The sequence below is a fragment of the Triticum urartu genome, chromosome 7, assembly GCF_003073215.2.
Source record: "Triticum urartu cultivar G1812 chromosome 7, Tu2.1, whole genome shotgun sequence".
NCBI classification, from domain to species: domain Eukaryota; kingdom Viridiplantae; phylum Streptophyta; class Magnoliopsida; order Poales; family Poaceae; genus Triticum; species Triticum urartu.
Genome location: NC_053028.1, coordinates 533,519,917 through 533,534,324, shown reverse-complemented (window position 1 = coordinate 533,534,324; position 14,408 = coordinate 533,519,917).

Here is a 14,408-nt window from a genome sequence, read left to right as displayed (position 1 = left end):
AGCAAAATTTTGTTAAACCAGTCTCTGCAGCCGCACGGATACAAAGGGATTTCACTAGGGGGCTTGGTTGATTATTGAAGGAAATATGCCCTAGAGGCAATAATAAAGTTATTATTTATTTCCTTATATCATGATAAATGTTTATTATTCATGCTAGAATTGTATTAACCGGAAATGTAATACTTGTGTGAATACATAGACAAACAAAGTGTCACTAGTATGCCTCTACTTGACTAGCTCGTTAATCGAAGATGGTTATGTTTCCTAACCATAGACATGAGTTGTCATTTGATTAATGGGATCACATCATTAGGAGAATGATGTGATTGACATGACCCATTACATTAGCTTAGCACCCAATCGTTTAGTATGTTGCTATTGCTTTCTTCATGACTTATACATGTTCCTATGACTATGAGATTATGCAACTCCCGTTTACCGTAGGAACACTTTGTGTGCTACCAAACGTCACAATGTAACTGGGTGATTATAAAGGTGCTCTATAGGTGTCTCCAAAGGTACATGTTGGGTTGGCGTATTTCGAGATTAGGATTTGTCGCTCCGATTGTCGGAGAGGTATCTCTGGGCCCTCTCGGTAATGCACATCACTTAAGCCTTGCAAGCAATGCAACTAGTAAGTTAGTTGCCAGATGATGTATTACGGAACGAGTAAAGAGACTTGCCGGTAACGAGATTGAACTAGGTATTGAGATACCGACAATCGAAACTCGGGCAAGTAACATACCGATGACAATGGGAACAACGTATGTTGTTATGCGGTCTGACCGATAAAGATCTTCGTAGAATATGTAGGAGCCAATATGAGCATCCAGGTTCCGCTATTGGTTATTTACCAGAGACGTGTCTCGGTCATGTCTACATTGTTCTCGAACCCGTAGGGTCCGCACGCTTAATGTTACGATGACAGTTTCATTATGAGTTTATATATTTTGATGTACCGAAGGTTGTTCGGAGTCCCGGATGTGATCACGGACTTTACGAGGAGTCTCGAAATGGTCAAGACATAAAGATCGATATATTGGACGACTATATTTGGACACCGGAAAGGCTCCGGGTGAGATTGGGACAATACCGGATCACCGGGAGGTTACCGGAACCCCCCGGGAGGTATATGGGCCTTATTGGGCCTTAGTGGAAAGGAGGGGAAAGGAGCAAGGGAGGGGGCACGCCCCCCAAGCCCAATCCGAATTGGGAAGGGGGCCAGCCCCCCTTTCCTTCCTCCCTCCTTCCTCTTCCTTCCCTCTCCTACTCCTAATAGGAAAAGGGGGAGTCCTACTCCCGGTGGAAGTTGGACTCCCCCCCTTGGGCGCGCCACCCTCCTTGGCCAGCACCCTCCTTGATCTCTTAGCCGTGTGCGGTGCCCCCTTCCACCATAATCCTCGATAATATTGTAGCGGTGCTTAGACGAAGCCCTGCGACGGTAGAACATCAAGATCGTCACCACGCCGTCATGCTGACGGAACTCATCCCCGACACTTTGCTGGATCGGAGTCCGGGGATCGTCATCGAGCTGAATGTGTGCAAAAACTCGGAGGTGCCGTAGTTTCGGTGCTTGATCGGTCGGGCCGTGAAGACGTACGACTACATCAACCGTGTTGTTATAACGCCTCCGCTTCCGGTCTACGAGGGTACGTAGACAACACTCTCCCCTCTCGTTGCTGTGCATCACCATGATCTTGCGTGTGCGTAGGAATTTTTTTGAAATTACTACGTTCCCCAATAGTGGCATCCGAGCCTAGGTTTTATGTCTTGATGTTATATGCACGAGTAGAACACAAGTGAGTTGTGGGCGATATAAGTCATACTGCTTACCAGCATTTCATACTTTGGTTCGGCGGTATTGTTGGATGAAGCGGCCCAGACAGACATTACGCGTACGCTTACGCGAGAATGGTTCTACCGACGTGCTTTGCACACAGGTGGCTGGCGGGTGTCAGTTTCTCCAACTTTAGTTGAACCGAGTGTGGCTATGCCCGGTCCTTGCAAAGGTTAAAACAACACCAAGTTGACAAACTATCGTTGTGGTTTTTGATGTGTAGGTAAGATTCACTAGTGCAGAACCGGGCAATAGCACCGGTACATAAGGCCCTTTAGTGCCGGTTCCATAACCGGCACTAAAGTGTGGTCACTAAAGGCCCCCCCCCTTTAGTACCGGTTCAGCACGAACCGGTGCTAAAGGGCAACCACGTGGCACGAGCCAGCTCCGGGGGCCGGGAGCCCTTTAGTACCGGTTGGTAACACCAACCGGTACTAAAATGTTTGGGGGGTTTTTGGTTTTATGATTTATTTTTCATTTAATTTTGTGTTTTCCATTTTAATTCTTTTTCGTTTGCTGGTATTTTACGATACTACACATTGTACACGTTATGCATATATATATATATAAATAGAATTTCTAGTAGAACCAATCATATATATATCATCAATGTCTCACAAACCACCATATTAATTCACACATACACACATGTATAGCTATATACAATTTCTCCTACATATGCATGTTGCCTTCGGAGCCAGTGGCATTAGCCTAATTGGTGCCTTCGGAGCACGATGACAATTGGAAGTGGTTCATGACCTGGTCGATGGGGGCGGTAGCGGGTAATAGTATTCTCCCTTCGGATTTATGACCTGGTCGAGCAAAAATCCCGCTATTTCCTCTTGAAGTGCTTCTACGCGCTCCGTTTCTAGGAGCTTGTCCCGCACCTCTTTGAACTGTTAAGAAGGAGATCAATATGCATGTGTATTAGTTGTGTGACTAGATATCGATAATGGTGTAAAAATTGTGAATAGTGTTCTGACAAGCGTACCCATTCCTGTCTTTGAGATCTGCTCCTTTCGGACGCCATCATGCGAATGTTCTCACAAACGCAGAATGCACACAGATTAGTCCCCTGCGCCTGCTTCAGGGCCTTTATTATGAGAATGGAATTTAATTTGATCAGATAATAATTAATCAAGCATGATAATTAAAGAGATGGCAGCTAGCTAGCTAGTTAGTACTACTTAATTACTTACCTTTGGTCGAAACCATTTCAGCTGTCGTTTCCATTCGCCTTCCGTGACGCTGATGAACCTTGCCCAAGCCCTGCCCGCCGACAAAGAAAATGAATAAAGGGGTTATTAAATAGTTCATATCATGAAATGACGAACTAAATAGGCCGAGATATATAGTTAATAATGATTGAAATTACCTGTTGACTATCCCAAACAAGATGTTATAGTCACTATTTGCTTTGAGTAGTGAGTCCAGTATTTGAACTGTTCCGGCGTCAACTTTAATGATACACAAGATCCAGTGAAATCTGCATGCACACACGTTTGCATGTCTTAATTAAGCGGGCATATGTAAGCAAAAACATGTAGCTAGCTAGTAGGCAAAAACAGAGAATTTGTAGTAAAAGAAAGTGTGACTCACTGGAAGTTGTAAGGAAGTAGTATATCTTCATTGTATTTGAGGCGCTTCAAGAACTCTAGCATGTTGTCCTCTACCTACTTTTCATGATGCTTGTTTATTGTCCATGTGTATTCATTAACGGTGTTTGGGTCAATGAACCCAATGCCATAGCGTCCACCTTTTCTCATTTCATACATCTTCATCCTGCATAATACCACAGAAAATAATATAGTGAGGATAATTACAGGTAATGATTGATCAAAAGGATCACTACAGCTAGCTTGAGACTTAAATTACAGAAAGAAATCACTTACAGACAATAGCAACTGACGATAGATTTGTCGAGTGCGTCTAGATTGTATAACTGAAACAGTTCAGAATACTCAACGGTCATAGGTTTCTCATGGTAGTACTGATCCTTCTTGACTTGCACCACGAGGGACTCTCGATCGGATCTCTTGGTAATGTCCATGTACCATTGATGCAATTCATACATTCTCGTTGGGAGCTTCTTGACCTCTTCTGGCTTGACCAAAGGTTGGCCCCGGGCATATTTCCATTTTATTTCCTCCTCTGTAAGCACAGGCATGTCCTCGATCTCGAGGAGTTGTCCAACAATGATTTTGAGAGTTTCAGCCTGCATTATATGCTCCTGGGTTATTACCACATCGCCCACCTCGGGAACGTAAACTGTTTGGCCACAATAATATTGGGCGCGCGTACTGTCACGTGTTGTTGGCGGCACAACAAGCGGGGGGATCAATTGCGCCGCTTGTTCTCCCAGCTGGGCAACGGTTTTCCCGCATTTTTTTGACAGCTGCTTGTTGTTTGCTCGAGCTCGAGCTCGCCTTCTTCTGTAGACGTTGTCGATGTAACTTGCTGATGTGGCGCTCATAGTCTGTGTCAACAGGCTTAGGAGCTGGTGGTTGAGCCATACGAATGAAGTGGTCAACTACTTCCACAGGCACTTTCTCCCTTGGCGGCGGTGGCGGTTTCGGTCCAAAATGGGTGTCGACTTCTGCCCGCACTATGGCATTGGTTTGCTCCTCGGTCCTATCGTAAGCCCTCTCAGGAAGAGGAGTAGTGAGGTTTGGACCATATTTATATCGCTTGCCTCCACCTGTACTTCCTGTACTATGACCTCGACTCATACTGCTACGCACCATAGCTGCGGGGTGTCTCTTCTGTGATTGCTGAGGCGGCGGAGACGGCTGACGGGGCTGAGTTGGACGAGGAGGAGTGGCCTGAAGCTGTGCCGGACTTGCAGTGGCCTGAGGTTGTGCCGGACTTGCAGTGGCCTGAGGTTGTGCCGGACTTGGAGGAGGAGTGGACGTCTGACGCTGTGTCGGACTTGGAGGAGGAGTGGCCTGACACTTTGCTGGACTTGGAGGAGGAGGAGTGGCCTCACGCGTTGGTGGACTTGGAGGAGCGGGAGTCTGCTGACTCGGTGGCAGACTTCGACGAGGAGTCGGGTGACGCGGTGTCGGTGGCCTTCGAAAGATGATGCAATCCTTTCTCCATAGGATGATACGATGTTTGGCATCTTCGAGTGTGTGCTCCTCGTCACCTCTAGGAATGTCAAGCTCTAGCCCCGAATATTGGTCCACCACCTCATCAACCACGACACGAGCATAGCCTGCTGGAATCGGGTTGCAATGGAAGGTTGCATTAGGGGAATTTGTATAAGCAACGCCGTCCGCCACCTTCAAGGATATGTTCTTAATTTTGAAGTGTAGCTCACAGTTAGTGTTCTCTGTGATATCATCCATGGGGTATCTATCCAGCATTGCGTCAAACGGGGCGGAACCCACGCTGCTTCTCGGCATGGATGGGGCGGTGGTATCCAATGTTGGATCATCCACTAGCTGCAGCAGCTGATGAGACCCCCTTTGCTGGCTAAGTGAGTCGACCTGCTCCTGCTGCCGCTGGAATTTGATTGCCAAGTCCGCGTGCACTGATTCTAGGCCTTGAAGGCGTTCATAGTCGAGCTTCCTCTGCTCCTCCTCCATCTTCCTCTTCTTCTCCTCCGCAATCTTCTTTCTCGAACGGGTTCTGTAGTCGGCGTTCCAGTCCAAAAACCCCTCATACCATGGAATAGTGCCCATGCCTCGTGTTCTTCCTGGGTGTTCAGGATTTCCTAGGGCACGCGTAAGCTCGTCGTTCTCTCTGTTGGGCTTGAACAACCCGGATCGAGCCTCTTCTATTGCAACAAGTAGCTTATCTTCGGCTCCGTCCAGACATGCCTTCTTGGAAACTTTGCCTGTCTTCGGGTCCAACTCCCCCCATGCGCATAGAACCAAGTCCTGCACCTAGGGGGGCAGCTCAATGTTTCTGGAGTGACACTTGCATCCAGCATCTCTTTCTCAGACTTATCCCACTTAGGCATTCCCACCGCATAGCCACCTGGCCCCAGCTTATGGAACTTATCCTTTTTTGCAGCATTGGCCTTGTTTATCCTTTGAATTTCACGAAATCGTCCCAATGAGCACTTTTATTCTCGAGTGTTCCCTCGAATACTGGAGTCTTCCTTTCCTCCCTTGACGTACTTGTCCCATTCACGATTCTTGTGGTTCTTGAATGCAATCGCCATCTTCCTAAGAGCAGCGTCCTTGACTTTCTGCACATCTGCTTCTGTGAAATGATCTGGTAGGGTGAAATGTTCCATGAGAGTATCCCAAAGCAGACTTTTTTGTCTGTCATCGACAAAAGTAAGATCTGGACGTGGCTTTGCTGGCTTTCTCCATTCTTGAAGGGAGATCGGGAGTTGGTGCTTCACAAGAATTGCGCACTGACGAACGAACTTGTCCGCAATCTTCTTAGGCGCTAATGGTTCGCCATTAGGTTTGATTGCCTCGATATTATACTTTACGCCCTCCTTCAACTTTTTGTTCGGGCCTCGTTTCGTCCTGTTGCCTAAAGATTTGCTTGATCCGGATGGCTGAAAGAAGAAAGATCGATTCGTTAATATATCTTCAACTCATTTAAAACATGTGATGATCACCAGATGCCTGCTTATATAAATATATATACCTCTCTGGTGTTGTCATAATCGTAGTTCATGACTTCATCAATTCGGTCGTCCCGATCAAATATCATATCACCCTCTCCGGTGTTGTTTAGAAATTCAGAGCCGTCATAATCTTCTTCATTCTGATCATCATCTGGCCCGCGTATTATATCGAACATGGTCTGTTCTCCCTCTCTGTTGGTATTGTCCGCCATAGCTTTTATTTAACTATGCCAAAAGAAATATAAAACAATTTAGTATTCAAATTACATCGTCTCGAATAATAGATATAATCTCGAATACATCATCTCGAATAATAGATATAATCTCGAATACATCGTCTCGAATAATAGATATAATCTCGAATACATCGTCTCGAATAATATATAATCTCGAATACATCGTCTAGAATATTATATATCAAGTACATCACTGGCTAGGTAGCTAATAAAGATCGAATACTACAGAAGAATCTAGGACACTCGCGGTTCCTGCGGCGCGGGCGGTGGACACCCAAAGAGAAGGAACCCTCACAGGATCATAGCTGAAGTGAGATCCCTGAGGAAACTGCCAGGTATTGGAGAACCTGCCGCCCTCTAACGCAACCATGTAGCGATGGACGTGCTCGTCCTCCTCCCTGACACGGCGACGTACCACCTCCGGCGGGGCCGGCTCCCTTCGCACCGAAACTGGCCCACGCGAACGCCACCAAATGAGATCAGGGTCGACGACGGGACCCGGGGCCGGGTTCCTCATCAAGCGGCGTGCCCCTCCAGGCAGCACCTCCCAGTGCCAGCCCGGCGGAGCCCAGTCCCGGACATGGGTCAGTCGGACATCGTCGCGGACGGGTCGACGGCGAGGATGTGGGCCGGGCATCGTCGAGAACAAATACTAGCTATATGCCCGCAAAAAGTAACATTTTTTAATGATTGGATTTTGATAACTAAAATTTCTAACATTTCTATATAACTAACATTTCTAATATTTCTAGAACTAAAAGAAAGAAAAATTTCTAACTTTTTTATAACTATTTCTATAACTAAAAAACAAAAAAAATTCTAACAATTCTAACTTTTTTATAACTATTTCTATAACTAAAAAACAGAAAATTTTCTAACAATTCTAACATTTCTAACTATTCTAACAATTCTAACATTTCTAACTATTTCTAAAAAACAGAAAAATTTCTAACAATTCTAACTTTTTTATAACTATTTCTATAACTAAAAAACAGAAAAATTTCTAACAATTCTAACATTTCTAACTATTCTAACAATTCTAACATTTCTAACTATTCTAACAATTCTAACATTTCTAACTATTTCTAAAAAACAGAAAAATTTCTAACAATTTCTAAAAAACAGAAAAATTTCTAACTATTTGTACAACTAAAAACAAAAAATGTATGTGTGTGTGTGCGCGCTCACCGGCGAGGCGAGAGGCGACGGGGGGCGGCGACGGGGACGGCGACGGGCGCGGTGACGCCGGGCCGGGGCCGCGACGACGATGGGGACGTACGGGGCGACGACGGGGACGGGGACGACGCGGGACGGGCCGGGACGGGGCGGCGGTGACGACGGGGATGACGGGGACGGGGACGACGGGGCGGCGATGACGTGGACGGGGCGGCGACGGGGGCGGCGACGAGGGATGGAGACGTACGGGGGGCGCGGGGGGTGACGGTGCAGAGGAGAAGAAGCAGATGAGAAAATGAAATTTTCGTAAGTGTTGTTTATATAGGAGGGGCCTTTAGTACCGGTTGGAGCCACCAACCGGTACTAAAGGTCTGTTTTGGCCAGGCCAAGCGGCGGGAAGCGACCCCCTTTAGTACCGGGTGGTGGCTCCAACCGGTACTAAAGGCCCCCCCTTTATTACCGGTTGGTGTCACGATCCGGTACTAAAGGGGGTGCGCTGGCGCAGGTGCGGTGCGGCAAGTTTAGTCCCACCTCGCTAGCTGAGGGGCGACCGCACTGGTTTATAAACCCCCATGCGGTAGCTCTCTCGAGCTCCTCTCCAAAGCAGGCCTACTGGGCCTACATGTTCTGTGCTGCCCTGTTGGCCTACTAGGCCTTTGCGGGCCTGCATCCTGGCCCAACAACAGGTTGGGTTTCTAGTCGTATGCCGGCCGCTTTGGCCTAGTAGGCGGGCTTTTTTATTTTTTTTGCTTTATTTATTTTTGAGTTGTTTTTTTTGTGTATTTAGAGTTTCTTTGTGAATATTTTTGCTTTAGGTACAAAAAATTACAAACTTTCTGTTAGTGCCCATAGTTTTCAAATTTGAATAGTTTAAATTTTGAATTATTTGAAATTAGTGTGAATCACTAGTTTGTGAATAACTTAACTTTAAAAATCAGTAAAGGCATGAAAGAATTTGTTTGCACATAAAATTTCTTCGCGTTTCAAATGCCAAAACACATAATTAACTACCCTAACTATTACAGAGATTCCCTTCTGGGTGTGAAACACAGAAGAAAGTGATGATAGTGAAGCCGATCACATCCCAGATCTTTGGGTGTGAAACTTTTTCTTCGCGTGTGTCCCTTTGCGCCGTAACCATGGAAAATCTTCATCATTTAACGGGATGCTCGGGTCAATATTCACTGTGTATGGAGCAATTTCATCAAACTTTTCATAATCTTCTGACTTATCTGTCTTTTCATCCACTCCCACGATGTTTCTCTTCCCAGAAAGAACTATGTTCCGCTTTGGCTCATCGTATGATGCATTCGCTTCCTTATCTTTTCTTTTTCTTGGCTTGGTAGACATGTCCTTCACATAGAAAACCTGTGCCACCTCATTGGCTAGGACGAATGGTTCGTCTGCATACGCGAGATTGTTGAGATCCACTGTTTTCATTCCATACCGCGGGTCTTCCGTTACCCCGCCTCGTGTCATATTGACCCATTTGCACCGAAACAAAGGGACCTTCAAACCACGTCGATTGTCAAGTTCCCATATGTCCTGTATATAACCATAATATGTTTCCTTTCCCGTCTTGGTTTCTGCATCAAAGCGGACACCACTGTTTTGGTTGGTGCTCTTCTTATCTTGGGAGATCGTGTAAAATGTATTACCATTTATCTCGTACCCTTTGAAAGTCATTATATTCGAAGATGGTAACTGGGACAGCAAGTACAGGTCATCTTCAATAGAGGTGTCATGCATGGTACGTGTCTGCAACCAGCTGGCGAAACTCCTGGTTTGTTCACGTGTAATCCAGTCATCAGACCGCTCCGGGTGTTTGAGCGTAGCAAATTCTTGTGTTCATCCATATACGGAGCCACCAAGGCGGAATTCTGTAGAACTGTGTAGTGTGCTTCAGTGAGAGAATGTCCGTCCATACATATTATTTGTTCCCCTCCTAGCGTGCCTTTTCCATCCAGTGTGCCCTTATGCCGCGATTCAGGAACACCAATCGGCTTAAGTTTGGGAATAACGTCAATACAAAACTCAATGACCTCCTCATTTTGACGGCCCTTGGAGATGCTTCCTTCTGGACTAGCACGGTTATGAACATATTTCTTTAAGACTTCCATGAACCTCTCAAAGGGGAACATATTGTGTAGAAATACAGGACCCAAAACGTTAATCTCTTCGCATAGGTGAACTAGGACGTGCGTCATGATGTTGAAGAAGGATGGTGGGAACACCAACTCGAAACTGACAAGACATTGCACCAAATCATTCTCTAACCTTGCTATGATTTCTGGATCGATTACCTTTTGAGAGATTGCATTGAGAAATACACATAGCTTCACAATGGCTAATCGAACGTTTTCCGGTAGAAGCCCCCTCAATGCAACCGGAAGCAGTTGTGTCATAATCACGTGGCAGTCATGAGACTTTAGGTTCTGGAATTTTTTCTCTGCCATGTTTATTATTCCCTTTATATTCGATGAGAAGCCAGACGGTACCTTAATACTGAGCAGGCATTCAAAGAAGATTTCCTTCTCTTCTTTGGTAAGAGCGTAGTTTGCATGACCCTGATGTATGCCGTCTTTTCCGTGCATACGTTGCTGGTCCCCTCGTGCCTCAGGTGTATCTTTTGTCTTCCCATACACGCCCAAGAAGCCAATCAGGGTCACACAAAGATTCTTCGTCACGTGCATCACGTCGATTGCGGAGCGGACCTCTAGGTCTTTCCAATAGGGCAGGTCCTAAAATATATATTTCTTCTTCCACATGGGTGCGCGTCCTTCAGCGTCATTCGGAACAGGTTGTCCACCAGGACCCTTTCCAAAGACCACCTTCAAATCCTTGACCATATCATGTACATCAGCACCAGTACGGTGGCGAGGCTTCGTCCGGTGATCCGCCTCACCTTTGAAATGCTTGCCTTTCTTTCTTACGGGATGCCTGCTCGGAAGAAATCGACGATGTCCCAGGTACACATTCTTCTTACAATTAGCCAAATATATACTGTCGGTATCGTCCAAACAGTGCGTGCATGCGCGGTATCCCTTGTTTGTCTGTCCTGAAAGGTTACTGAGAGAAGGACAATCATTGATGGTCACGAACAGCAACGCCTTTAGGTCAAATTCTTCCCCCATGTGCTCATCCCACGCACGTACACCTGTTCCATTCCACAGTTGTAAGAGTTCTTCAACTAATGGCCTTAGGTACACATCAATGTCGTTGCCGGGTTGCTTAGGGCCTTGGATGAGCACTGGCATCATAATGAATTTCCGCTTCATGCACAACCAAGGAGGAAGGTTATACAAACATAGAGTCACAGGCCAGGTGCTATGGTTGCTGCTCTGCTCCCCAAAAGGATTAATGCCATCTGCGCTTAGACCAAACCATACTCTCCTTGCATCATCTGCAAACTCCTTCCTGTACTTTCTTTCGATATTTCTCCACTGCGACCCGTCAGCGGGTACTCTCAACTTTCCATCTTTCTTACGGTCTTCTCTGTGCCATCGCATCGCCTTGGCATGCTCTTTGTTTTGGAACAAACGTTTCAACCATGGTATTATAGGAGCATACCGCATCACCTTGGCAGGAATCTTCTTCCTGGGGCGCTCGCCCTCGACATCACCAGGGTCATCGCGGCTGATCTTATAGCGCAATGCACCACATACCGGGCAAGCGTTCAAATCCTCGTACTCACCGCGGTAGAGGATGCAATCATTAGGGCATGCATGTATCTTCTGCACCTCTAACCCTAGAGGGCAGGCAGCCTTCTTTGCTTCGTACGTACTCTCGGGCAATTCGTTGTCCTTTGGAAGCATATCCTTTATCATTACCAGCAACTTTCCAAATCCCTTGTCAGATACACCATTCTCTGCCTTCCATTGCAGCAATTCCAGTGTGGTGCCCAGGTTTTTCTTGTCACCTACACAATTCGGGTACAACAATTTTTTGTGATCCTCTAACATGCGCTGCAACTTCTTCTTCTCCAAATCACTTGCGCAGTTTCTCTTTGCATCGGCAATGGCCCGACCTAGATCATCAACGGGCTCATCTGATGCCTCTTCTTCAGCTTCTTCCCGCATTGCCGGCTCAGCTTCTTCCCGCATTACCGGCTTAGCTTCTTCCCCCATTGTTGTATCATCGTATTCAGGGAACCCATGGCCAGGATAGCTGTCGTCATCCTCTTATTCTTCATTATCTTCCATCATAACCCCTCTTTCTCCGTGCTTGGTCCAAACATTATAGTGGGGCACGAAACCGGACTTAAACAGGTGGACGTGAATGGTTCTTGACGTAGAGTAATTGTGACCATTCTTACAGCGAGCACATGGACAAGGCATAAAACCATCCGCCCGCTTGTTTGCCTCAGCCGCAAGCAGAAAAGTATGCACGCCCTCAACGAACTGGGGAGAGCATTGGTCATCGTACATCCATTGCCGGCTCATCTTCATTACACAACACCGAATAGACCAAATTAATACAAGTTCATACATAAAGTTCATACAACACTTAAATGCAACAAACAAATAACTCTCTAGCTAAAGCATTTAAATGCAACAAAAAATACGATCAAGATCGCAACTAAGGTAACAATGGATCCAACAGCATAATGATACCAAGCCTCACTATCGATGGCATATTTTCTAATCTTTCTAATCTTCAAGCGCATTTTCTCCATCTTGATCTTGTGATCATCGACGACATCGGCAACATGCAACTCCAATTCCATCTTCTCCCCCTCAATTCTTTTCAATTTTTCTTTCAAGTACTCGTTTTCTCTTTCAACTAAATTTAACCTCTCGACAATAGGGTCGGTTGGAATTTCCGGTTCACATACCTCCTAGAAAAAATTTCTATGTCAACTTGATGGGCATAATTTGTCATAAACACGAAATGCAACTAGTTTTAAAAGAGAATATATATACCACATCCGAATCATAACAAGGACGAGGGCCGACGGGGACGGATATCAAAACCATGGCACTATATGTATAACAAACAACGTATGGGTAAGATAATTATATGAGTAACTATATATCCAAATCACACAAACTTCAATTTTTATATAAAATTTCATGAATAAGAGGCTCACCACAAGGTGGTGCCGGCGACGGGACGGTGCGGGCGATCGACGGTGGTTACGACGGAGATTTAGAAGGCACTAAGTAAACCACACCTACATATGCAAACTAAGTGTTATTTTTGACCTCAAATTGCATATAAATCAAATACTAGCACATATATATATATATCCTCCCAAATTACTAAACTCACAAATTAATCACTATATAAAGCATTGCAAGAGCTAATCTAGCAATGAGAGATGAAAGGACAAAGTTGCTAACCTTTGTGATCATTTGAATGGATGGGGGCCTTCAAATCTTGACAAATTTTGGGCAAAATGTGTGATGAGCTCGAGAGGAAGAGGGGAAGAACAGAGAGGAGAGGGGAAAGGGGAAGAACAGAGCGAGCTCGGGTGGACGAAGGGTTTATGTAGGACGACCTTTAGTACCGGTTCGTGCCAAGAACCGGTACTAAAGGGGCTGGAGGGGCCCCAGTCTGACAACATCCTACCACCACTCTCATTAGTACCGGTTCGTGGCACGAACCGGTGCTAAAGGTTCGCCACGAACCGGTACTAATGAAAGTGGCCCGGCTAGCCGTTGGAACCGGCACTAATGTATACATTAGTGCCGGCTCAAATACAAACCGGCACTAATGTGCTTCACGTTTGACCCTTTTTCTACTAGTGATTGGTTCTTGCTAAGCCCGTAGCAGCCACGTAAAACTTGCAACAAACAAAGTAGAGGACGTCTAACTTGTTTTTGTAGGGCTTGTTGTGATGTGATATGGTCAAGGCATGAAGCTAAATTTTATTGTATGAGATGATCATGTTTTGTAACCAAGTTATCGGCAACTGGCAAGAGCCATATGGTTGTCGCTTTATTGTATGCAATGCAATCGCCCTGTAATGCTTTACTTTATCACTAAGCGGTAGCGATAGTCGTAGACGCATAAGATTGGCGAGACGACAACGATGCTACGATGGAGATCAAGGTGTTGCGCCGGTGACGATGGTGATCATGACGATGCTTCGGAGATGGAGATCACAAGCACAAGATGATGATGGCCATATCATATCACTTATATTGATTGCATGTGATGTTTATCTTTTATGCATCTTATCTTGCTTTGATTGACGGTAGCATTATAAGATGATCTCTCACTAAATTTCAAGATAAAAGTGTTCTCCCTGAGTATGCACCGTTACCAAAGTTCGTCGTGCCCAGACACCACGTGATGATTGGGTGTGATAAGCTCTACGTCCATCTACAACGGGTGCAAGCCAGTTTTGCACACGCGGAATACTCAGGTTAAACTTGACGAGCCTAGCATATGCAGATATGGCCTCGGAACACTGAGACCGAAAGGTCGAGCGTGAATCATATAGTAGATATGATCAACATAGTGATGTTCACCATTGAAAACTACTCCATTTCACGTGATGATCGGTTATGGTTTAGTTGATTTGGATCACGTGATCACTTAGAAGATTAGAGGGATGTCTTCCTAA